Source organism: Pipistrellus hanaki, assembly GCF_964339955.1.
Source record: "Pipistrellus hanaki genome assembly, chromosome: 7".
NCBI lineage: Eukaryota > Metazoa > Chordata > Mammalia > Chiroptera > Vespertilionidae > Pipistrellus > Pipistrellus hanaki.
Window position 1 is genome coordinate 178,084 of NC_140509.1, and position 25,778 is coordinate 203,861.

Consider the following 25,778-nt stretch of genomic DNA (forward strand, 5'->3'; position numbering starts at 1 on the left):
TCACAGTTGAGAGACAATGTTCCCTAGCTCGCTCAGTTCATAACAGTGTGTAGGAAGTTGTTTGATAAAGTGGGCAAAGCTTATACTTGGGCCAGAAGGCAGAATATAGGAAACTACATGAAAACATGAATAATTCAGTGAAAATGACTGTAAACAGATGAGAACTTGTTTAGAACAGCTGAAAGAGAATCTCCAAGTCAGTTCTTAGTGTAGAAAAGGTAGCTAAGAGAAGGAAAATCCTTAATTCCAGTTAAGATCACATGAAACACTGTATGAATCCTATATTGTTTACTTAAAGGAGACTAGAGTGGTAAATGTGTGTTATACAAGGCAGAATACCATTGAAATAGAGAAAGAAAAACGTTCGGCAGCTTTGGAAAGCCTTACAGTTCACTGAAATGTAGTACTACACTCTATAACACAGTTGAGAGACAATGTTCCCAAGCTGCCTCAGTTCATAACAGTGTGTAGGAAGGTGTTTGATAAAGAGGGCAAAGCTTATACTTGGGCCAGAAGGCAGAATATAGGAAACTACATGAAAACATGAATAATTCAGTTGAAATGACTGTAAACAGGTGAGAACTGGTTTAGAACAGCTGAAAGAGAATCTCCAAGTCAGTTCTTAGTGTAGAAAAGGTAGGTAAGATAAGGGAAATACTTAATTCCAGTTAAGATCACATGAAACACTGTATGAATCCTACATTCTTTACTTAAAGGGGACTATAGTGGTAAATGTCTGTTATACAAGGCAGAATACCATTGAAATAGAGAAAGAAACACGTTCGGCAGCTTTGGAAAGCCTTACACTTCACTGAAATGTAGTACTACACTCTATAACACAGTTGAGAGACAATGTTCAATAGCTGCCTCAGTACTTAACAGTGTGTAGGAAGTTGTTTGATAAAGAGGGCAAAGCTTATACTTGGACCAGAAGGCAGAATATAGGAAACTACATGAAAACATGATTAATTCAGTGAAAATGACTGTAAACAGATGTGAACTTGTTTAGAACAGCTGAAAGAGATTCTCCAAGTCAGTTCTTAGTGTAGAAAAGGTAGCTAAGATCCGGGAAATCCTTAATTCGAGTTAAGATTACATGAAACACTGTATGAATCCTATATTCTTTACTTAAAGGAGACTAGAGTGGTAAATGTGTGTTATACAAGGCAGAATACCATTGAAATAGAGAAAGAAACACGTTGAGCAGCTTTGGAAAGCCTTACACTTCACTGAAATGTAGTATTACACTTTATATATCACAGTTGAGAGACAATGTTCCCTAGCTCGCTCAGTTCATAACAGTGTGTAGGAAGTTGTTTGATAAAGTGGGCAAAGTTTATACTTGGGCCAGAAGGCAGAATATAGGAAACTACATGAAAACATGAATTATTCAGTGAAAATGACTGTAAACAGATGAGAACTTGTTTAGAACAGCTGAAAGAGAATCTCCAAGTCAGTTCTTAGTGTAGAAAAGGTAGCTAAGAGAAGGAAAATCCTTAATTCCAGTTGAGATCACAAGAAACACTGTATGAATCCTATATTCTTTACTTAAAGGAGACTAGAGTGGTAAATGTGTGTTATACAAGGCAGAATACCATTGAAATAGAGAAAGAAACACGTTCGGCAGCTTTGGAAAGCCTTACACTTCACTGAAATGTAGTACTACACTCTATAACTGAGTTGAGAGACAATGTTCAATAGCTGCCTCAGTACTTAACAGTGTGTAGGAAGTTGTTTGATAAAGTGGGCAAAGCTTATACTTGGACCAGAAGTCAGAATATAGGAAACTACATGAAAACATGATTAATTCAGTGAAAATGACTGTAAACAGATGAGAACTTGTCTAGAACAGCTGAAAGAGAATCTCCAAGTCAGTTCTTATTGTAGAAAAGGTAGCTAAGATAAGGGAAATCCTTAATTCCAGTTAAGATCACATGAAACACTGTATGAATCCTATATTCTTTACTTAAAGGAGACTAGAGTGGTAAATGTGTGTTATACAAGGCAGAATACCATTGAAATAGAGAAAGAAACACGTTCAGCAGCTTTGGAAAGACTTACACTTCACTGAAATGTAGTACTACACTTTATATATCACAGTTGAGAGACAATGTTCCCTAGCTCGCTCAGTTCATAACAGTGTGTAGGAAGTTGTTTGATAAAGTGGGCAAAGCTTATACTTGGGCCAGAAGGCAGAATATAGGAAACTACATGAAAACATGATTAATTCAGTGAAAATGACTGTAAACAGATTAGAAGTTGTTTAGAACAGCTGAAAGAGATTCTCCAAGTCAGTTCTTAATGTAGAAAAGGTAGCTAAGATTCGGGAAATCCTTAATTCGAGTTAAGATTACATGAAACACTGTATGAATCCTATATTCTTTACTTAAAGGAAACTAGAGTGGTAAATGTGTGTTATACAAGGCAGAATACCATTGAAATAGAGAAAAAAACACATTCGGCAGCTTTGGAAAGCCTTACACTTCACTGACATGTATTACTACACTCTATCACACAGTTGAGAGACAATGTTCCCTAGCTCCCTCAATTCATAACAGTGTGTAGGAAGTTGTTTGATAAAGTGGGCAAAGCTTATACTTGGGCCAGAAGGCCGAATATAGGAAACTACATGAAAACATGAATAATTCAGTGAAAATGACTGTAAACAGATGAGTACTTGTTTAGAACAGCTGAAAGAGAATCTCCAAGTCAGTTATTACTGTAGAAAAGGTAGCTAAGAGAAGGAAAATCCTTAATTCCAGTTAAGATCACATGAAACACTGTATGAATCCTATATTGTTTACTTAAAGGAGACTAGAGTGGTAAATGTGTGTTATACAAGGCAGAATACCATTGAAATAGAGAAAGAAACACGTTCGGCAGCTTTGGAAAGCCTTACACTTCACTGAAATGTAGTACTACACTCTATAACACAGTTGAGAGACAATGTTCCCGAGCTGCCTCAGTTCATAACAGTGTGTAGGAAGTTGTTTGATAAAGTGGGCAAAGCTTATACTTGGGCCAGAAGGCAGAATATAGGAAACTACATGAAAACATGAATAATTCAGTGAAAATGACTGTAAACAGATGTGAACTTGTTTAGAACAGCTGAAAGAGATTCTCCAAGTCAGTTCTTAGTGTAGAAAAGGTAGCTCAGATCTGGGAAATCCTTAATTCGAGTTAAGATTACATGAAACACTGTATGAATCCTATATTCTTTACTTAAAGGAAACTAGAGTGGTAAATGTGTGTTATACAAGGCGGAATACCATTGAAAGAGAGAAAAAAACACATTCGGAAGCTTTGGAAAGCCTTACACTTCAGTGACATGTAGTACTACACTCTATCACACAGTTGAGAGACAATGTTCCCTAGCTCCCTCAATTCATAACAGTGTGTAGGAAGTTGTTTGATAAAGTGGGCAAAGCTTATACTTGGGCCAGAAGGCAGAATATAGGAAACTACATGAAAACATGATTAATTCAGTGAAAATGACTGTAAACAGATGTGAACTTGTTTAGAACAGCTGAAAGAGATTTTCCAAGTCAGTTCTTAGTGTAGAAAAAGTAGCTAAGTTCCAGGAAATCCTTAATTCGAGTTAAGATTACATGAAACACTGTATGAATCCTATATTCTTTACTTAAAGGAGACTAGAGTGGTAAATGTGTGTTATACAAGGCAGAATACCATTGAAATAGAGAAAGAAACACGTTCGGCAGCTTTGAAAAGCCTTACACTTCACTGAAATGTAGTACTACACTCTATAACACAGTTGAGAGACAATGTTCCCGAGCTGCCTCAGTTCATAACAGTGTGTACGAAGGTGTTTGATAAAGAGGGCAAAGCTTATACTTGGGCCAGAAGGCAGAATATAGGAAACTACATGAAAACATGAATAATTCAGTGAAAATGACTGTAAACAGATGAGAACTGGTTTAGAACAGCTGAAAGAGAATCTCCAAGTCAGTTCTTAGTGTAGAAAAGGTAGGTAAGATAAGGGAAATACTTAATTCCAGTTAAGATCACATGAAACACTGTATGAATCCTATATTCTTTACTTAAAGGAGACTACAGTGGTAAATGTGTGTTATACAAGGCAGAATACCATTAAAATAGAGAAAGAAACACGTTCGGCAGCTTTGGAAAGCCTTACACTTCACTGAAATGTAGTACTACACTCTATAACACAGTTGAGAGACAATGTTCAATAGCTGCCTCAGTACTTAACAGTGTGTAGGAAGTTGTTTGATAAAGTTGGCAAAGCTTATACTTGGACCAGAAGGCAGAATATAGGAAACTACATGAAAACATGATTAATTCAGTGAAAATGACTGTAAACAGATTAGAACTTGTTTAGAACAGCTGAAAGAGATTCTCCAAGTCAGTTCTTAATGTAGAAAAGGTAGCTAAGATTCGGGAAATCCTTAATTCGAGTTAAGATTATATGAAACACTGTATGAATCCTATATTGTTTACTTAAAGGAGACTAGAGTGGTAAATGTGTGTTATACAAGGCAGAATACCATTGAAATAGAGAAAGAAACACGTTCGGCAGCTTTGGAAAGCCTTACACTTCACTGAAATGTAGTACTACACTCTATAACACAGTTGAGAGACAATGTTCCCGAGCTGCCTCAGTTCATAACATTGTGTAGGAAGTTGTTTGATAAAGTGGGCAAAGCTTATACTTGGGCCAGAAGGCAGAATATAGGAAACTACATGAAAACATGAATAATTCAGTGAAAATGACTGTAAACAGATGTGAACTTGTTTAGAATAGCTGAAAGAGATTCTCCAAGTCAGTTCTTAGTGTAGAAAAGGTAGCTAAGATCTGGGAAATCCTTAATTCGAGTTAAGATTACATGAAACACTGTATGAATCCTATATTCTTTACTTGAAGGAGACTAGAGTGGTAAATGTGTGTTATACAAGGCAGAATACCATTGAAATAGAGAAAGAAACAAGTTCGGCAGCTTTGGAAAGCCTTACACTTCACTGAAATGTAGTACTACACTCTATAACACAGTTGAGAGACAATGTTCAATAGCTGCCTCAGTTCATAACAGTGTGTAGGAAGGTGTTTGATAAAGAGGGCAAAGCTTATACTTGGGCCAGAAGGCAGAATATAGGAAACTACATGAAAACATGAATAATTCAGTGAAAATGACTGTAAACAGATGAGAACTGGTTTAGAACAGCTGAAAGAGAATCTCCAAGTCAGTTCTTAGTGTAGAAAAGGTAGGTAAGATAAGGGAAATACTTAATTCCAGTTAAGATCACATGAAACAATGTATGAATCCTATATTCTTTACTTAAAGGAGACTAGAGTGGTAAATGTGTGTTATACAAGGCAGAATACCATTGAAATAGAGAAAGAAACACGTTCGGCAGCTTTGGAAAGCCTTACACTTCACTGAAATGTAGTACTACACTCTATAACAGATTTGAGAGACAATGTTCAATAGCTGCCTCAGTACTTAACAGTGTGTAGGAAGTTGTTTGATAAAGTGGGCAAAGCTTATACTTGGACCAGAAGGCAGAATATAGGAAAGTACATGAAAACATGATTAATTCAGTGAAAATGACTGTAAACAGATGAGAACTTGTCTAGAACAGCTGAAAGAGAATCTCCAATTCAGTTCTTAGTGTAGAAAAGGTAGCTAAGAGAAGGAAAATCCTTAATTCCAGTTAAGATCACATGAAACACTGTATGAATCCTATATTCTTTACTTAAAGGAGACTAGAGTGGTAAATGTGTGTTATACAAGGCAGAATACCATTGAAATAGAGAAAGAAACACGTTCGGCAGCTTTGAAAAGCCTTACACTTCACTGAAATGTAGTACTACACTCTATAACACAGTTGAGAGACAATGTTCCCGAGCTGCCTCAGTTCATAACAGTGTGTAGGAAGTTGTTTGATAAAGTGGGCAAAGCTTATACTTGGGCCAGAAGGCAGAATATAGGAAACTACATGAAAACATGAATAATTCAGTGAAAATGACTGTAAACAGATGAGTACTTGTTTAGAACAGCTGAAAGAGAATCTCCAAGTCAGTTCTTACTGTAGAAAAGGTAGCTAAGAGAAGGAAAATCCTTAATTCCAGTTAAGATCACATGAAACACTGTATGAATCCTATATTGTTTACTTAAAGGAGACTAGAGTGGTAAATGTGTGTTATACAAGGCAGAATACCATTGAAATAGAGAAAGAAACACGTTCGGCAGCTTTGGAAAGCCTTACACTTCACTGAAATGTAGTACTACACTCTATAACACAGTTGAGAGACAATGTTCCCGAGCTGCCTCAGTTCATAACAGTGTGTAGGAAGTTGTTTGATAAAGTGGGCAAAGCTTATACTTGGGCCAGAAGGCAGAATATAGGAAACTACATGAAAACATGAATAATTCAGTGAAAATGACTGTAAACAGATGTGAACTTGTTTAGAACAGCTGAAAGAGATTCTCCAAGTCAGTTCTTAGTGTAGAAAAGGTAGCTCAGATCTGGGAAATCCTTAATTCGAGTTAAGATTACATGAAACACTGTATGAATCCTATATTCTTTACTTAAAGGAAACTAGAGTGGTAAATGTGTGTTATACAAGGCGGAATACCATTGAAAGAGAGAAAAAAACACATTCGGAAGCTTTGGAAAGCCTTACACTTCAGTGACATGTAGTACTACACTCTATCACACAGTTGAGAGACAATGTTCCCTAGCTCCCTCAATTCATAACAGTGTGTAGGAAGTTGTTTGATAAAGTGGGCAAAGCTTATACTTGGACCAGAAGGCAGAATATAGGAAACTACATGAAAACATGATTAATTCAGTGAAAATGACTGTAAACAGATGTGAACTTGTTTAGAACAGCTGAAAGAGATTTTCCAAGTCAGTTCTTAGTGTAGAAAAAGTAGCTAAGTTCCAGGAAATCCTTAATTCGAGTTAAGATTACATGAAACACTGTATGAATCCTATATTCTTTACTTAAAGGAGACTAGAGTGGTAAATGTGTGTTATACAAGGCAGAATACCATTGAAATAGAGAAAGAAACACGTTCGGCAGCTTTGAAAAGCCTTACACTTCACTGAAATGTAGTACTACACTCTATAACACAGTTGAGAGACAATGTTCCCGAGCTGCCTCAGTTCATAACAGTGTGTAGGAAGGTGTTTGATAAAGAGGGCAAAGCTTATACTTGGGCCAGAAGGCAGAATATAGGAAACTACATGAAAACATGAATAATTCAGTGAAAATGACTGTAAACAGATGAGAACTGGTTTAGAACAGCTGAAAGAGAATCTCCAAGTCAGTTCTTAGTGTAGAAAAGGTAGGTAAGATAAGGGAAATACTTAATTCCAGTTAAGATCACATGAAACACTGTATGAATCCTATATTCTTTACTTAAAGGAGACTACAGTGGTAAATGTGTGTTATACAAGGCAGAATACCATTAAAATAGAGAAAGAAACACGTTCGGCAGCTTTGGAAAGCCTTACACTTCACTGAAATGTAGTACTACACTCTATAACACAGTTGAGAGACAATGTTCAATAGCTGCCTCAGTACTTAACAGTGTGTAGGAAGTAGTTTGATAAAGTTGGCAAAGCTTATACTTGGACCAGAAGGCAGAATATAGGAAACTACATGAAAACATGATTAATTCAGTGAAAATGACTGTAAACAGATTAGAACTTGTTTAGAACAGCTGAAAGAGATTCTCCAAGTCAGTTCTTAATGTAGAAAAGGTAGCTAAGATTCGGGAAATCCTTAATTCGAGTTAAGATTATATGAAACACTGTATGAATCCTATATTGTTTACTTAAAGGAGACTAGAGTGGTAAATGTGTGTTATACAAGGCAGAATACCATTGAAATAGAGAAAGAAACACGTTCGGCAGCTTTGGAAAGCCTTACACTTCACTGAAATGTAGTACTACACTCTATAACACAGTTGAGAGACAATGTTCCCGAGCTGCCTCAGTTCATAACATTGTGTAGGAAGTTGTTTGATAAAGTGGGCAAAGCTTATACTTGGGCCAGAAGGCAGAATATAGGAAACTACATGAAAACATGAATAATTCAGTGAAAATGACTGTAAACAGATGTGAACTTGTTTAGAACAGCTGAAAGAGATTCTCCAAGTCAGTTCTTAGTGTAGAAAAGGTAGCTAAGATCTGGGAAATCCTTAATTCGAGTTAAGATTACATGAAGCACTGTATGAATCCTATATTCTTTACTTGAAGGAGACTAGAGTGGTAAATGTGTGTTATACAAGGCAGAATACCATTGAAATAGAGAAAGAAACAAGTTCGGCAGCTTTGGAAAGCCTTACACTTCACTGAAATGTAGTACTACACTCTATAACACAGTTGAGAGACAATGTTCAATAGCTGCCTCAGTTCATAACAGTGTGTAGGAAGGTGTTTGATAAAGAGGGCAAAGCTTATACTTGGGCCAGAAGGCAGAATATAGGAAACTACATGAAAACATGAATAATTCAGTGAAAATGACTGTAAACAGATGAGAACTGGTTTAGAACAGCTGAAAGAGAATCTCCAAGTCAGTTCTTAGTGTAGAAAAGGTAGGTAAGATAAGGGAAATACTTAATTCCAGTTAAGATCACATGAAACAATGTATGAATCCTATATTCTTTACTTAAAGGAGACTAGAGTGGTAAATGTGTGTTATACAAGGCAGAATACCATTGAAATAGAGAAAGAAACACGTTCGGCAGCTTTGGAAAGCCTTACACTTCACTGAAATGTAGTACTACACTCTATAACAGATTTGAGAGACAATGTTCAATAGCTGCCTCAGTACTTAACAGTGTGTAGGAAGTTGTTTGATAAAGTGGGCAAAGCTTATACTTGGACCAGAAGGCAGAATATAGGAAACTACATGAAAACATGATTAATTCAGTGAAAATGACTGTAAACAGATGAGAACTTGTCTAGAACAGCTGAAAGAGAATCTCCAATTCAGTTCTTAGTGTAGAAAAGGTAGCTAAGAGAAGGAAAATCCTTAATTCCAGTTAAGATCACATGAAACACTGTATGAATCCTATATTGTTTACTTAAAGGAGACTAGAGTGGTAAATGTGTGTTATACAAGGCAGAATACCATTGAAATAGAGAAAGAAAAACGTTCGGCAGCTTTGGAAAGCCTTACACTTCACTGAAATGTAGTACTACACTCTATAACACAGTTGAGAGACAATGTTCCCAAGCTGCCTCAGTTCATAACAGTGTGTAGGAAGGTGTTTGATAAAGAGGGCAAAGCTTATACTTGGGCCAGAAGGCAGAATATAGGAAACTACATGAAAACATGAATAATTCAGTGAAAATGACTGTAAACAGATGAGAACTGGTTTAGAACAGCTGAAAGAGAATCTCCAAGTCAGTTCTTAGTGTAGAAAAGGTAGGTAAGATAAGGGAAATACTTAATTCCAGTTAAGATCACATGAAACACTGTATGAATCCTACATTCTTTACTTAAAGGAGACTAGAGTGGTAAATGTCTGTTATACAAGGCAGAATACCATTGAAATAGAGAAAGAAACACGTTCGGCAGCTTTGGAAAGCCTTACACTTCACTGAAATGTAGTACTACACTCTATAACACAGTTGAGAGACAATGTTCAATAGCTGCCTCAGTACTTAACAGTGTGTAGGATGTTGTTTGATAAAGAGGGCAAAGCTTATACTTGGACCAGAAGGCAGAATATAGGAAACTAAATGAAAACATGATTAATTCAGTGAAAATGACTGTAAACAGATGTGAACTTGTTTAGAACAGCTGAAAGAGATTCTCCAAGTCAGTTCTTAGTGTAGAAAAGGTAGCTAAGATCCGGGAAATCCTTAATTCGAGTTAAGATTACATGAAACACTGTATTAATCCTATATTCTTTACTTAAAGGAGACTAGAGTGGTAAATGTGTGTTATACAAGGCAGAATACCATTGAAATAGAGAAAGAAACACGTTGAGCAGCTTTGGAAAGCCTTACACTTCACTGAAATGTAGTACTACACTTTATATATCACAGTTGAGAGACAATGTTCCCTAGCTCGCTCAGTTCATAACAGTGTGTAGGAAGTTGTTTGATAAAGTGGGCAAAGTTTATACTTGGGCCAGAAGGCAGAATATAGGAAACTACATGAAAACATGAATTATTCAGTGAAAATGACTGTAAACAGATGAGAACTTGTTTAGAACAGCTGAAAGAGAATCTCCAAGTCAGTTCTTAGTGTAGAAAAGGTAGCTAAGAGAAGGAAAATCCTTAATTCCAGTTAAGATCACAAGAAACACTGTATGAATCCTATATTGTTTACTTAAAGGAGACTAGAGTGGTAAATGTGTGTTATACAAGGCAGAATACCATTGAAATAGAGAAAGAAACACGTTCGGCAGCTTTGGAAAGCCTTACACTTCACTGAAATGTAGTACTACACTCTATAACACAGTTGAGAGACAATGTTCCCGAGCTGCCTCAGTTCATAACAGTGTGTAGGAAGTTGTTTGATAAAGTGGGCAAAGCTTATACTTGGGCCAGAAGGCAGAATATAGGAAACTACATGAAAACATGAATAATTCAGTGAAAATGACTGTAAACAGATGAGAACTTGTTTAGAACAGCTGAAAGAGAATCTCCAAGTCAGTTCTTAGTGTAGAAAAGGTAGGTAAGATAAGGGAAATACTTAATTCCAGTGAAGATCACATGAAACACTGTATGAATCCTATATTCTTTACTTAAAGGAGACTAGAGTGGTAAATGTGTGTTATACAAGGCAGAATACCATTGAAATAGAGAAAGAAACACGTTCAGCAGCTTTGGAAAGCCTTACACTTCACTGAAATGTAGTGCTACACTCTATAACACAGTTGAGAGACAATTTTCAATACCTGCCTCAGTACTTAACAGTGTGTAGGAAGTTGTTTGATAAAGTGGGCAAAGCTGATATTTGGACCAGAAGGCAGAATATAGGAAACTACATGAAAACATGATTAATTCAGTGAAAATGACTGTAAACAGATGTGAACTTGTTTAGAACAGCTGAAAGAGATTCTCCAAGTCAGTTCTTAGTGTAGAAAAGGTAGCTAAGATCTGGGAAATCCTTAATTCGAGTTAAGATTACATGAAACACTGTATGAATCCTATATTCTTTACTTAAAGGAGACTAGAGTGGTAAATGTGTGTTATACAAGGCAGAATACCATTGAAATAGAGAAAGAAACACGTTCGGCAGCTTTGGATAGCCTTACACTTCACTGAAATGTAGTACTACACTCTATAACAGAGTTGAGAGTCAATGTTCAATAGCTGCCTCAGTACTTAACAGTGTGTAGGAAGTTGTTTGATAAAGTGGGCAAAGCTTATACTTGGACCAGAAGGCAGAATATAGGAAACTACATGAAAACATGATTAATTCAGTGAAAATGACTGTAAACAGATGAGAACTTGTCTAGAACAGCTGAAAGAGAATCTCCAAGTCAGTTCTTATTGTAGAAAAGGTGCTAAGATAAGGGAAATCCTTAATTCCAGTTAAGATCACATGAAACACTGTATGAATCCTATATTCTTTACTTAAAGGAGACTAGAGTGGTAAATGTGTGTTATACAAGGCAGAATACCATTGAAATAGAGAAAGAAACACGTTCAGCAGCTTTGGAAAGCCTTACACTTCACTGAAATGTAGTACTACACTTTATATATCACAGTTGAGAGACAATGTTCCCTAGCTCGCTCAGTTCATAACAGTGTAGGAAGTTGTTTGATAAAGTGGGCAAAGCTTATACTTGGGCCAGAAGGCAGAATATAGGAAACTACATGAAAACATGATTAATTCAGTGAAAATGACTGTAAACAGATGTGAACTTGTTTAGAACAGCTGAAAGAGATTCTCCAAGTCAGTTCTTAGTGTAGAAAAGGTAGCTAAGATCTGGGAAATCCTTAATTCGAGTTAAGATTACATGAAACACTGTATGCATCCTATATTCTTTACTTAAAGGAGACTAGAGTGGTAAATGTGTGTTATACAAGGCAGAATACCATTGAAATAGAGAAAGAAACACGTTCGGCAGCTTTGGAAAGCCTTACACTTCACTGAAATGTAGTACTACACTCTATAACAGATTTGAGAGACAATGTTCAATAGCTGCCTCAGTACTTAACAGTGTGTAGGAAGTTGTTTGATAAAGTGGGCAAAGCTTATACTTGGACCAGAAGGCAGAATATAGGAAACTACATGAAAACATGATTAATTCAGTGAAAATGACTTTAAACAGATGAGAACTTGTCTAGAACAGCTGAAAGAGAATCTCCAAGTCAGTTCTTATTGTAGAAAAGGTAGCTAAGATAAGGGAAATCCTTAATTCCAGTTAAAATCACATGAAACACTGTATGAATCCTATATTCTTTACTTAAAGGAGACTAGAGTGGTAAATGTGTGTTATACAAGGCAGAATACCATTGAAATAGAGAAAGAAACAAATTCAGCAGCTTTGGAAAGCCTTACACTTCACTGAAATGTAGTACTACACTTTATATATCACAGTTGAGAGACAATGTTCCCTAGCTCGCTCAGTTCATAACAGTGTGTAGGAAGTTGTTTGATAAAGTGGGCAAAGCTTATACTTGGGCCAGAAGGCAGAATATAGGAAACTACATGAAAACATGACTAATTCAGTGAAAATGACTGTAAACAGATGAGAACTTGTTTAGAACAGCTGAAAGAGAATCTCCAATTCAGTTCTTAGTGTAGAAAAGGTAGCTAAGAGAAGGAAAATCCTTAATTCCAGTTAAGATCACATGAAACACTGTATGAATCCTATATTGTTTACTTAAAGGAGACTAGAGTGGTAAATGTGTGTTATACAAGGCAGAATACCATTGAAATAGAGAAAGAAAAACGTTCGGCAGCTTTGGAAAGCCTTACACTTCACTGAAATGTAGTACTACACTCTATAACACAGTTGAGAGACAATGTTCCCAAGCTGCCTCAGTTCATAACAGTGTGTAGGAAGGTGTTTGATAAAGAGGGCAAAGCTTATACTTGGGCCAGAAGGCAGAATATAGGAAACTACATGAAAACATGAATAATTCAGTGAAAATGACTGTAAACAGGTGAGAACTGGTTTAGAACAGCTGAAAGAGAATCTCCAAGTCAGTTCTTAGTGTAGAAAAGGTAGGTAAGATAAGGGAAATACTTAATTCCAGTTAAGATCACATGAAACACTGTATGAATCCTACATTCTTTACTTAAAGGAGACTATAGTGGTAAATGTCTGTTATACAAGGCAGAATACCATTGAAATAGAGAAAGAAACACGTTCGGCAGCTTTGGAAAGCCTTACACTTCACTGAAATGTAGTACTACACTCTATAACACAGTTGAGAGACAATGTTCAATAGCTGCCTCAGTACTTAACAGTGTGTAGGAAGTTGTTTGATAAAGAGGGCAAAGCTTATACTTGGACCAGAAGGCAGAATATAGGAAACTAAATGAAAACATGATTAATTCAGTGAAAATGACTGTAAACAGATGTGAACTAGTTTAGAACAGCTGAAAGAGATTCTCCAAGTCAGTTCTTAGTGTAGAAAAGGTAGCTAAGATCCGGGAAATCCTTAATTCGAGTTAAGATTACATGAAACACTGTATGAATCCTATATTCTTTACTTAAAGGAGACTAGAGTGGTAAATGTGTGTTATACAAGGCAGAATACCATTGAAATAGAGAAAGAAACACGTTGAGCAGCTTTGGAAAGCCTTACACTTCACTGAAATGTAGTACTACACTTTATATATCACAGTTGAGAGACAATGTTCCCTAGCTCGCTCAGTTCATAACAGTGTGTAGGAAGTTGTTTGATAAAGTGGGCAAAGTTTATACTTGGGCCAGAAGGCAGAATATAGGAAACTACATGAAAACATGAATTATTCAGTGAAAATGACTGTAAACAGATGAGAACTTGTTTAGAACAGCTGAAAGAGAATCTCCAAGTCAGTTCTTAGTGTAGAAAAGGTAGCTAAGAGAAGGAAAATCCTTAATTCCAGTTAAGATCACAAGAAACACTGTATGAATCCTATATTGTTTACTTAAAGGAGACTAGAGTGGTAAATGTGTGTTATACAAGGCAGAATACCATTGAAATAGAGAAAGAAACACGTTCGGCAGCTTTGGAAAGCCTTACACTTCACTGAAATGTAGTACTACACTCTATAACACAGTTGAGAGACAATGTTCCCGAGCTGCCTCAGTTCATAACAGTGTGTAGGAAGTTGTTTGATAAAGTGGGCAAAGCTTATACTTGGGCCAGAAGGCAGAATATAGGAAACTACATGAAAACATGAATAATTCAGTGAAAATGACTGTAAACAGATGAGAACTTGTTTAGAACAGCTGAAAGAGAATCTCCAAGTCAGTTCTTAGTGTAGAAAAGGTAGCTAAGAGAAGGAAAATCCTTAATTCCAGTTAAGATCACAAGAAACACTGTATGAATCCTATATTCTTTACTTAAAGGAGACTAGAGTGGTAAATGTGTGTTATACAAGGCAGAATACCATTGAAATAGAGAAAGAAACACGTTCGGCAGCTTTGGAAAGCCTTACACTTCACTGAAATGTAGTACTACACTCTATAACACAGTTGAGAGACAATGTTCAATAGCTGCCTCAGTACTTAACAGTGTGTAGGAAGTTGTTTGATAAAGAGGGCAAAGCTTATACTTGGACCAGAAGGCAGAATATAGGAAACTACATGAAAACATGATTAATTCAGTGAAAATGACTGTAAACAGATGTGAACTTGTTTAGAACAGCTGAAAGAGATTCTCCAAGTCAGTTCTTAGTGTAGAAAAGGTAGCTAAGATCCGGGAAATCCTTAATTCGAGTTAAGATTACATGAAACACTGTATGAATCCTATATTCTTTACTTAAAGGAGACTAGAGTGGTAAATGTGTGTTATACAAGGCAGAATACCATTGAAATAGAGAAAGAAACACGTTGAGCAGCTTTGGAAAGCCTTACACTTCACTGAAATGTAGTACTACACTTTATATATCACAGTTGAGAGACAATGTTCCCTAGCTCGCTCAGTTCATAACAGTGTGTAGGAAGTTGTTTGATAAAGTGGGCAAAGTTTATACTTGGGCCAGAAGGCAGAATATAGGAAACTACATGAAAACATGAATTATTCAGTGAAAATGACTGTAAACAGATGAGAACTTGTTTAGAACAGCTGAAAGAGAATCTCCAAGTCAGTTCTTAGTGTAGAAAAGGTAGCTAAGAGAAGGAAAATCCTTAATTCCAGTTAAGATCACAAGAAACACTGTATGAATCCTATATTGTTTACTTAAAGGAGACTAGAGTGGTAAATGTGTGTTATACAAGGCAGAATACGATTGAAATAGAGAAAGAAACACGTTCGGCAGCTTTGGAAAGCCTTACACTTCACTGAAATGTAGTACTACACTCTATAACACAGTTGAGAGACAATGTTCCCGAGCTGCCTCAGTTCATAACAGTGTGTAGGAAGTTGTTTGATAAAGTGGGCAAAGCTTATACTTGGGCCAGAAGGCAGAATATAGGAAACTACATGAAAACATGAATAATTCAGTGAAAATGACTGTAAACAGATGAGAACTTGTTTAGAACAGCTGAAAGAGAATCTCCAAGTCAGTTCTTAGTGTAGAAAAGGTAGCTAAGAGAAGGAAAATCCTTAATTCCAGTTAAGATCACAAGAAACACTGTATGAATCCTATATTCTTTACTTAAAGGAGACTAGAGTGGTAAATGTGTGTTATACAAGGCAGAATACCATTGAAATAGAGAAAGAAACACGTTCGGCAGCTTTGGAAAGCCTTACACTTCACTGAAATGTAGTACTACACTCTATAACTGAGTTGAGAGACAATGTTCAATAGCTGCCTCAGTACTTAACAGTGTGTAGGAAGTTGTTTGATAAAGTGGGCAAAGCTTATACTTGGACCAGAAGTCAGAATATAGGAAACTACATGAAAACATGATTAATTCAGTGAAAATGACTGTAAACAGATGAGAACTTGTCTAGAACAGCTGAAAGAGAATCTCCAAGTCAGTTCTTATTGTAGAAAAGGTAGCTAAGATAAGGGAAATCCTTAATTCCAGTTAAAATCACATGAAACACTGTATGAATCCTATATTCTTTACTTAAAGGAGACTAGAGTGGTAAATGTGTGTTATACAAGGCAGAATACCATTGAAATAGAGAAAGAAACAAATTCAGCAGCTTTGGAAAGCCTTACACTTCACTGAAATGTAGTACTACACTTTATATATCACAGTTGAGAGACAATGTTCCCTAGCTCGCTCAGTTCATAACAGTGTGTAGGAAGTTGTTTGATAAAGTGGGCAAAGCTTATACTTGGGCCAGAAGGCAGAATATAGGAAACTACATGAAAACATGACTAATTCAGTGAAAATGACTGTAAACAGATGAGAACTTGTTTAGAACAGCTGAAAGAGAATCTCCAATTCAGTTCTTAGTGTAGAAAAGGTAGCTAAGAGAAGGAAAATCCTTAATTCCAGTTAAGATCACATGAAACACTGTATGAATCCTATATTGTTTACTTAAAGGAGACTAGAGTGGTAAATGTGTGTTATACAAGGCAGAATACCATTGAAATAGAGAAAGAAAAACGTTCGGCAGCTTTGGAAAGCCTTACACTTCACTGAAATGTAGTACTACACTCTATAACACAGTTGAGAGACAATGTTCCCAAGCTGCCTCAGTTCATAACAGTGTGTAGGAAGGTGTTTGATAAAGAGGGCAAAGCTTATACTTGGGCCAGAAGGCAGAATATAGGAAACTACATGAAAACATGAATAATTCAGTGAAAATGACTGTAAACAGGTGAGAACTGGTTTAGAACAGCTGAAAGAGAATCTCCAAGTCAGTTCTTAGTGTAGAAAAGGTAGGTAAGATAAGGGAAATACTTAATTCCAGTTAAGATCACATGAAACACTGTATGAATCCTACATTCTTTACTTAAAGGAGACTATAGTGGTAAATGTCTGTTATACAAGGCAGAATACCATTGAAATAGAGAAAGAAACACGTTCGGCAGCTTTGGAAAGCCTTACACTTCACTGAAATGTAGTACTACACTCAATAACACAGTTGAGAGACAATGTTCAATAGCTGCCTCAGTACTTAACAGTGTGTAGGAAGTTGTTTGATAAAGAGGGCAAAGCTTATACTTGGACCAGAAGGCAGAATATAGGAAACTAAATGAAAACATGATTAATTCAGTGAAAATGACTGTAAACAGATGTGAACTTGTTTAGAACAGCTGAAAGAGATTCTCCAAGTCAGTTCTTAGTGTAGAAAAGGTAGCTAAGATCCGGGAAATCCTTAATTCGAGTTAAGATTACATGAAACACTGTATGAATCCTATATTCTTTACTTAAAGGAGACTAGAGTGGTAAATGTGTGTTATACAAGGCAGAATACCATTGAAATAGAGAAAGAAACACGTTGAGCAGCTTTGGAAAGCCTTACACTTCACTGAAATGTAGTACTACACTTTATATATCACAGTTGAGAGACAATGTTCCCTAGCTCGCTCAGTTCATAACAGTGTGTAGGAAGTTGTTTGATAAAGTGGGAAAAGTTTATACTTGGGCCAGAAGGCAGAATATAGGAAACTACATGAAAACATGAATTATTCAGTGAAAATGACTGTAAACAGATGAGAACTTGTTTAGAACAGCTGAAAGAGAATCTCCAAGTCAGTTCTTAGTGTAGAAAAGGTAGCTAAGAGAAGGAAAATCCTTAATTCCAGTTAAGATCACAAGAAACACTGTATGAATCCTATATTGTTTACTTAAAGGAGACTAGAGTGGTAAATGTGTGTTATACAAGGCAGAATACCATTGAAATAGAGAAAGAAACACGTTCGGCAGCTTTGGAAAGCCTTACACTTCACTGAAATGTAGTACTACACTCTATAACACAGTTGAGAGACAATGTTCCCGAGCTGCCTCAGTTCATAACAGTGTGTAGGAAGTTGTTTGATAAAGTGGGCAAAGCTTATACTTGGGCCAGAAGGCAGAATATAGGAAACTACATGAAAACATGAATAATTCAGTGAAAATGACTGTAAACAGATGAGAACTTGTTTAGAACAGCTGAAAGAGAATCTCCAAGTCAGTTCTTAGTGTAGAAAAGGTAGCTAAGAGAAGGAAAATCCTTAATTCCAGTTAAGATCACAAGAAACACTGTATGAATCCTATATTCTTTACTTAAAGGAGACTAGAGTGGTAAATGTGTGTTATACAAGGCAGAATACCATTGAAATAGAGAAAGAAACACGTTCGGCAGCTTTGGAAAGCCTTACACTTCACTGAAATGTAGTACTACACTCTATAACACAGTTGAGAGACAATGTTCAATAGCTGCCTCAGTACTTAACAGTGTGTAGGAAGTTGTTTGATAAAGAGGGCAAAGCTTATACTTGGACCAGAAGGCAGAATATAGGAAACTACATGAAAACATGATTAATTCAGTGAAAATGACTGTAAACAGATGTGAACTTGTTTAGAACAGCTGAAAGAGATTCTCCAAGTCAGTTCTTAGTGTAGAAAAGGTAGCTAAGATCCGGGAAATCCTTAATTCGAGTTAAGATTACATGAAACACTGTATGAATCCTATATTCTTTACTTAAAGGAGACTAGAGTGGTAAATGTGTGTTATACAAGGCAGAATACCATTGAAATAGAGAAAGAAACACGTTGAGCAGCTTTGGAAAGCCTTACACTTCACTGAAATGTAGTACTACACTTTATATATCACAGTTGAGAGACAATGTTCCCTAGCTCGCTCAGTTCATAACAGTGTGTAGGAAGTTGTTTGATAAAGTGGGCAAAGTTTATACTTGGGCCAGAAGGCAGAATATAGGAAACTACATGAAAACATGAATTATTCAGTGAAAATGACTGTAAACAGATGAGAACTTGTTTAGAACAGCTGAAAGAGAATCTCCAAGTCAGTTCTTAGTGTAGAAAAGGTAGCTAAGAGAAGGAAAATCCTTAATTCCAGTTAAGATCACAAGAAACACTGTATGAATCCTATATTGTTTACTTAAAGGAGACTAGAGTGGTAAATGTGTGTTATACAAGGCAGAATACGATTGAAATAGAGAAAGAAACACGTTCGGCAGCTTTGGAAAGCCTTACACTTCACTGAAATGTAGTACTACACTCTATAACACAGTTGAGAGACAATGTTCCCGAGCTGCCTCAGTTCATAACAGTGTGTAGGAAGTTGTTTGATAAAGTGGGCAAAGCTTATACTTGGGCCAGAAGGCAGAATATAGGAAACTACATGAAAACATGAATAATTCAGTGAAAATGACTGTAAACAGATGAGAACTTGTTTAGAACAGCTGAAAGAGAATCTCCAAGTCAGTTCTTAGTGTAGAAAAGGTAGCTAAGAGAAGGAAAATCCTTAATTCCAGTTAAGATCACAAGAAACACTGTATGAATCCTATATTCTTTACTTAAAGGAGACTAGAGTGGTAAATGTGTGTTATACAAGGCAGAATACCATTGAAATAGAGAAAGAAACACGTTCGGCAGCTTTGGAAAGCCTTACACTTCACTGAAATGTAGTACTACACTCTATAACTGAGTTGAGAGACAATGTTCAATAGCTGCCTCAGTACTTAACAGTGTGTAGGAAGTTGTTTGATAAAGTGGGCAAAGCTTATACTTGGACCAGAAGTCAGAATATAGGAAACTACATGAAAACATGATTAATTCAGTGAAAATGACTGTAAACAGATGAGAACTTGTCTAGAACATCTGAAAGAGAATCTCCAAGTCAGTTCTTATTGTAGAAAAGGTAGCTAAGATAAGGGAAATCCTTAATTCCAGTTAAGATCACATGAAACACTGTATGAATCCTATATTCTTTACTGAAAGGAGACTAGAGTGGTAAATGTGTGTTATACAAGGCAGAATACCATTGAAATAGAGAAAGAAACACGTTCAGCAGCTTTGGAAAGCCTTACACTTCACTGAAATGTAGTACTACACTTTATATATCACAGTTGAGAGACAATGTTCCCTAGCTCGCTCAGTTCATAACAGTGTGTAGGAAGTTGTTTGATAAAGTGGGCAAAGCTTATACTTGGGCCAGAAGGCAGAATATAGGAAACTACATGAAAACATGAATAATTCAGTGAAAATGACTGTAAACAGATGAGAACTTGTTTAGAACAGCTGAAAGAGAATCTCCAAGTCAGTTCTTAGTGTAGAAAAGGTAGCTAAGAGAAGGAAAATCCTTAATTCCAGTTAAGATCACATGAAACACTGTATGAATCCTATATTGTTTACTTAAAGGAGACTAGAGTGGTAAATGTGTGTTATACAAGGCAGAATACCATTGAAATAGAGAAAGAAACACGTTCGGCAGCTTTGGAAAGCCTTACACTTCACTGAAATGTAGTACTACACTCTATAACACAGTTGAGAGACAATGTTCCCGAGCTGCCTCAGTTCATAACAGTGTGTAGGAAGTTGTTTGATAAAGTGGGCAAAGCTTATACTTGGGCCAGCAGGCAGAATATAGGAAACTACATGAAAACATGAATAATTCAGTGAAAATGACTGTAAACAGATGAGAACTTGTTTAGAACAGCTGAAAGAGAATCTCCAAGTCAGTTCTTAGTGTAGAAAAGGTAGGTAAGATAAGGGAAATACTTAATTCCAGTGAAGATCACATGAAACACTGTATGAATCCTATATTCTTTACTTAAAGGAGACTAGAGTGGTAAATGTGTGTTATAAAAGGCAGAATACCATTGAAATAGAGAAAGAAACACGTTCGGCAGCTTTGGAAAGCCTTACACTTCACTGAAATGTAGTACTACACTCTATAACACAGTTGAGAGACAATGTTCCCGAGCTGCCTCAGTTCATAACAGTGTGTAGGAAGTTGTTTGATAAAGTGGGCAAAGCTTATACTTGGGCCAGCAGGCAGAATATAGGAAACTACATGAAAACATGAATAATTCAGTGAAAATGACTGTAAACAGATGAGAACTTGTTTAGAACAGCTGAAAGAGAATCTCCAAGTCAGTTCTTAGTGTAGAAAAGGTAGGTAAGATAAGGGAAATACTTAATTCCAGTGAAGATCACATGAAACACTGTATGAATCCTATATTCTTTACTTAAAGGAGACTAGAGTGGTAAATGTGTGTTATAAAAGGCAGAATACCATTGAAATAGAGAAAGAAACACGTTCGGCAGCTTTGGAAAGCCTTACACTTCACTGAAATGTAGTACTACACTCTATAACACAGTTGAGAGACAATGTTCCCAAGCTGCCTCAGTTCATAACAGTGTGTAGGAAGGTGTTTGATAAAGAGGGCAAAGCTTATACTTGGACCAGAAGGCAGAATATAGGAAACTACATGAAAACATGAATAATTCAGTGAAAATGACTGTAAACAGATGAGAAGTTGTTTAGAACAGCTGAAACAGAATCTCCAATTCAGTTCTTAGTGTAGAAAAGGTAGCTAAGAGAAGGAAAATCCTTAATTCCAGTTAAGATCACATGAAACACTGTATGAATCCTATATTCTTTACTTAAAGGAGACTAGAGTGGTAAATGTGTGTTATACAAGGCAGAATACCATTGAAATAGAGAAAGAAACACGTTCGGCAGCTTTGAAAAGCCTTACACTTCACTGAAATGTAGTACTACACTCTATAACACAGTTGAGAGACAATGTTCAATACTTGCCTCAGTACTTTACAGTGTGTAGGAAGTTGTTTGATAAAGTGGGCAAAGCTGATATTTGGACCAGAAGGCAGAATATAGGAAACTACATGAAAACATGAATAATTCAGTGAAAATGACTGTAAACAGATGAGAACTGGTTTAGAACAGCTGAAAGAGAATCTCCAAGTCAGTTCTTAGTGTAGAAAAGGTAGGTAAGATAAGGGAAATACTTAATTCCAGTTAAGATCACATGAAACACTGTATGAATCCTACATTCTTTACTTAAAGGAGACTAGAGTGGTAAATGTGTGTTATACAAGGCAGAATACCATTGAAATAGAGAAAGAAACACGTTCGGCAGCTTTGGAAAGCCTTACACTTCACTGAAATGTAGTACTACACTCTATAACACAGTTGAGAGACAATGTTCAATAGCTGCCTCAGTACTTAACAGTGTGTAGGAAGTTGTTTGATAAAGAGGGCAAAGCTTATACTTGGACCAGAAGGCAGAATATAGGAAACTACATGAAAACATGATTAATTCAGTGAAAATGACTGTAAACAGATGTGAACTTGTTTAGAACAGCTGAAAGAGATTCTCCAAGTCAGTTCTTAGTGTAGAAAAGGTAGCTAAGATCCGGGAAATCCTTAATTCGAGTTAAGATTACATGAAACACTGTATGAATCCTATATTCTTTACTTAAAGGAGACTAGAGTGGTAAATGTGTGTTATACAAGGCAGAATACCATTGAAATAGAGAAAGAAACACGTTCAGCAGCTTTGGAAAGCCTTACACTTCACTGAAATGTAGTACTACACTCTATAACACAGTTGAGAGACAATGTTCAATACCTGCCTCAGTACTTAACAGTGTGTAGGAAGTTGTTTGATAAAGTGGGCAAAGCTGATATTTGGACCAGAAGGCAGAATATAGGAAACTACATGAAAACATGATTAATTCAGTGAAAATGACTGTAAACAGATGTGAACTTGTTTAGAACAGCTGAAAGAGATTCTCCAAGTCAGTTCTTAGTGTAGAAAAGGTAGCTAAGATCTGGGAAATCCTTAATTCGAGTTAAGATTACATGAAACACTGTATAAATCCTATATTCTTTACTTAAAGGAGACTAGAGTGGTAAATGTGTGTTATACAAGGCAGAATACCATTGAAATAGAGAAAGAAACACGTTCGGCAGCTTTGGAAAGCCTTACACTTCACTGAAATGTAGTGCTACACTCTATAACACAGTTGAGAGACAATGTTCAATACCTGCCTCAGTACTTAACAGTGTGTAGGAAGTTGTTTGATAAAGTGGGCAAAGCTGATATTTGGACCAGAAGGCAGAATATAGGAAACTACATGAAAACATGATTAATTCAGTGAAAATGACTGTAAACAGATGAGAACTTGTTTAGAACAGCTGAAAGAGAATCTCCAAGTCAGTTCTTAGTGTAGAAAAGGTAGCTAAGATAAGGAAAATCCTTAATTCCAGTTAAGATCACATGAAACACTGTATGAATCCTATATTCTTTACTTAAAGGAGACTAGAGTGGTAAATGTGTGTTATACAAGGCAGAATACCATTGAAATAGAGAAAGAAACACGTTCGGCAGCTTTGAAAAGCCTTACACTTCACTGAAATGTAGTACTACACTCTATAACACAGTTGAGAGACAATGTTCAATACTTGCCTCAGTACTTTACAGTGTGTAGGAAGTTGTTTGATAAAGTGGGCAAAGCTGATATTTGGACCAGAAGGCAGAATATAGGAAACTACATGAAAACATGAATAATTCAGTGAAAATGACTGTAAACAGATGAGAACTGGTTTAGAACAGCTGAAAGAGAATCTCCAAGTCAGTTCTTAGTGTAGAAAAGGTAGGTAAGATAAGGGAAATACTTAATTCCAGTTAAGATCACATGAAACACTGTCTGAATCCTACATTCTTTACTTAAAGGAGACTAGAGTGGTAAATGTGTGTTATACAAGGCAGAATACCATTGAAATAGAGAAAGAAACACGTTCGGCAGCTTTGGAAAGCCTTACACTTCACTGAAATGTAGTACTACACTCTATAACACAGTTGAGAGACAATGTTCAATAGCTGCCTCAGTACTTAACAGTGTGTAGGAAGTTGTTTGATAAAGAGGGCAAAGCTTATACTTGGACCAGAAGGCAGAATATAGGAAACTACATGAAAACATGATTAATTCAGTGAAAATGACTGTAAACAGATGTGAACTTGTTTAGAACATTTGAAAGAGATTCTCCAAGTCAGTTCTTAGTGTAGAAAAGGTAGCTAAGATCCGGGAAATCCTTAATTCGAGTTAAGATTACATGAAACACTGTATTAATCCTATATTCTTTACTTAAAGGAGACTAGAGTGGTAAATGTGTGTTATACAAGGCAGAATACCATTGAAATAGAGAAAGAAACACGTTCGGCAGCTTTGGAAAGCCTTACACTTCACTGAAATGTAGTACTACACTCTATAACAGAGTTGAGAGACAATGTTCAATAGCTGCCTCAGTACTTAACAGTGTGTAGGAAGTTGTTTGATAAAGTGGGCAAAGCTTATACTTGGGCCAGAAGGCAGAATATAGGAAACTACATGAAAACATGAATAATTCAGTGAAAATGACTGTAAACAGATGAGAACTTGTTTAGAACAGCTGAAAGAGAATCTCCAAGTCAGTTCTTAGTGTAGAAAAGGTAGCTAAGAGAAGGAAAATCCTTAATTCCAGTTAAGATCACAAGAAACACTGTATGAATCCTATATTCTTTACTTAAAGGAGACTAGAGTGGTAAATGTGTGTTATACAAGGCAGAATACCATTGAAATAGAGAAAGAAACACGTTCGGCAGCTTTGGAAAGCCTTACACTTCACTGAAATGTAGTACTACACTCTATAACTGAGTTGAGAGACAATGTTCAATAGCTGCCTCAGTACTTAACAGTGTGTAGGAAGTTGTTTGATAAAGTGGGCAAAGCTTATACTTGGACCAGAAGTCAGAATATAGGAAACTACATGAAAACATGATTAATTCAGTGAAAATGACTGTAAACAGATGAGAACTTGTCTAGAACAGCTGAAAGAGAATCTCCAAGTCAGTTCTTATTGTAGAAAAGGTAGCTAAGATAAGGGAAATCCTTAATTCCAGTTAAGATCACATGAAACACTGTATGAATCCTATATTCTTTACTTAAAGGAGACTAGAGTGGTAAATGTGTGTTATACAAGGCAGAATACCATTGAAATAGAGAAAGAAACACGTTCAGCAGCTTTGGAAAGCCTTACACTTCACTGAAATGTAGTACTACACTTTATATATCACAGTTGAGAGACAATGTTCCCTAGCTCGCTCAGTTCATAACAGTGTGTAGGAAGTTGTTTGATAAAGTGGGCAAAGCTTATACTTGGGCCAGAAGGCAGAATATAGGAAACTACATGAAAACATGAATAATTCAGTGAAAATGACTGTAAACAGATGAGAACTTGTTTAGAACAGCTGAAAGAGAATCTCCAAGTCAGTTCTTAGTGTAGAAAAGGTAGCTAAGAGAAGGAAAATCCTTAATTCCAGTTAAGATCACATGAAACACTGTATGAATCCTATATTGTTTACTTAAAGGAGACTAGAGTGGTAAATGTGTGTTATACAAGGCAGAATACCATTGAAATAGAGAAAGAAACACGTTCGGCAGCTTTGGAAAGCCTTACACTTCACTGAAATGTAGTACTACACTCTATAACACAGTTGAGAGACAATGTTCCCGAGCTGCCTCAGTTCATAACAGTGTGTAGGAAGTTGTTTGATAAAGTGGGCAAAGCTTATACTTGGGCCAGCAGGCAGAATATAGGAAACTACATGAAAACATGAATAATTCAGTGAAAATGACTGTAAACAGATGAGAACTTGTTTAGAACAGCTGAAAGAGAATCTCCAAGTCAGTTCTTAGTGTAGAAAAGGTAGGTAAGATAAGGGAAATACTTAATTCCAGTGAAGATCA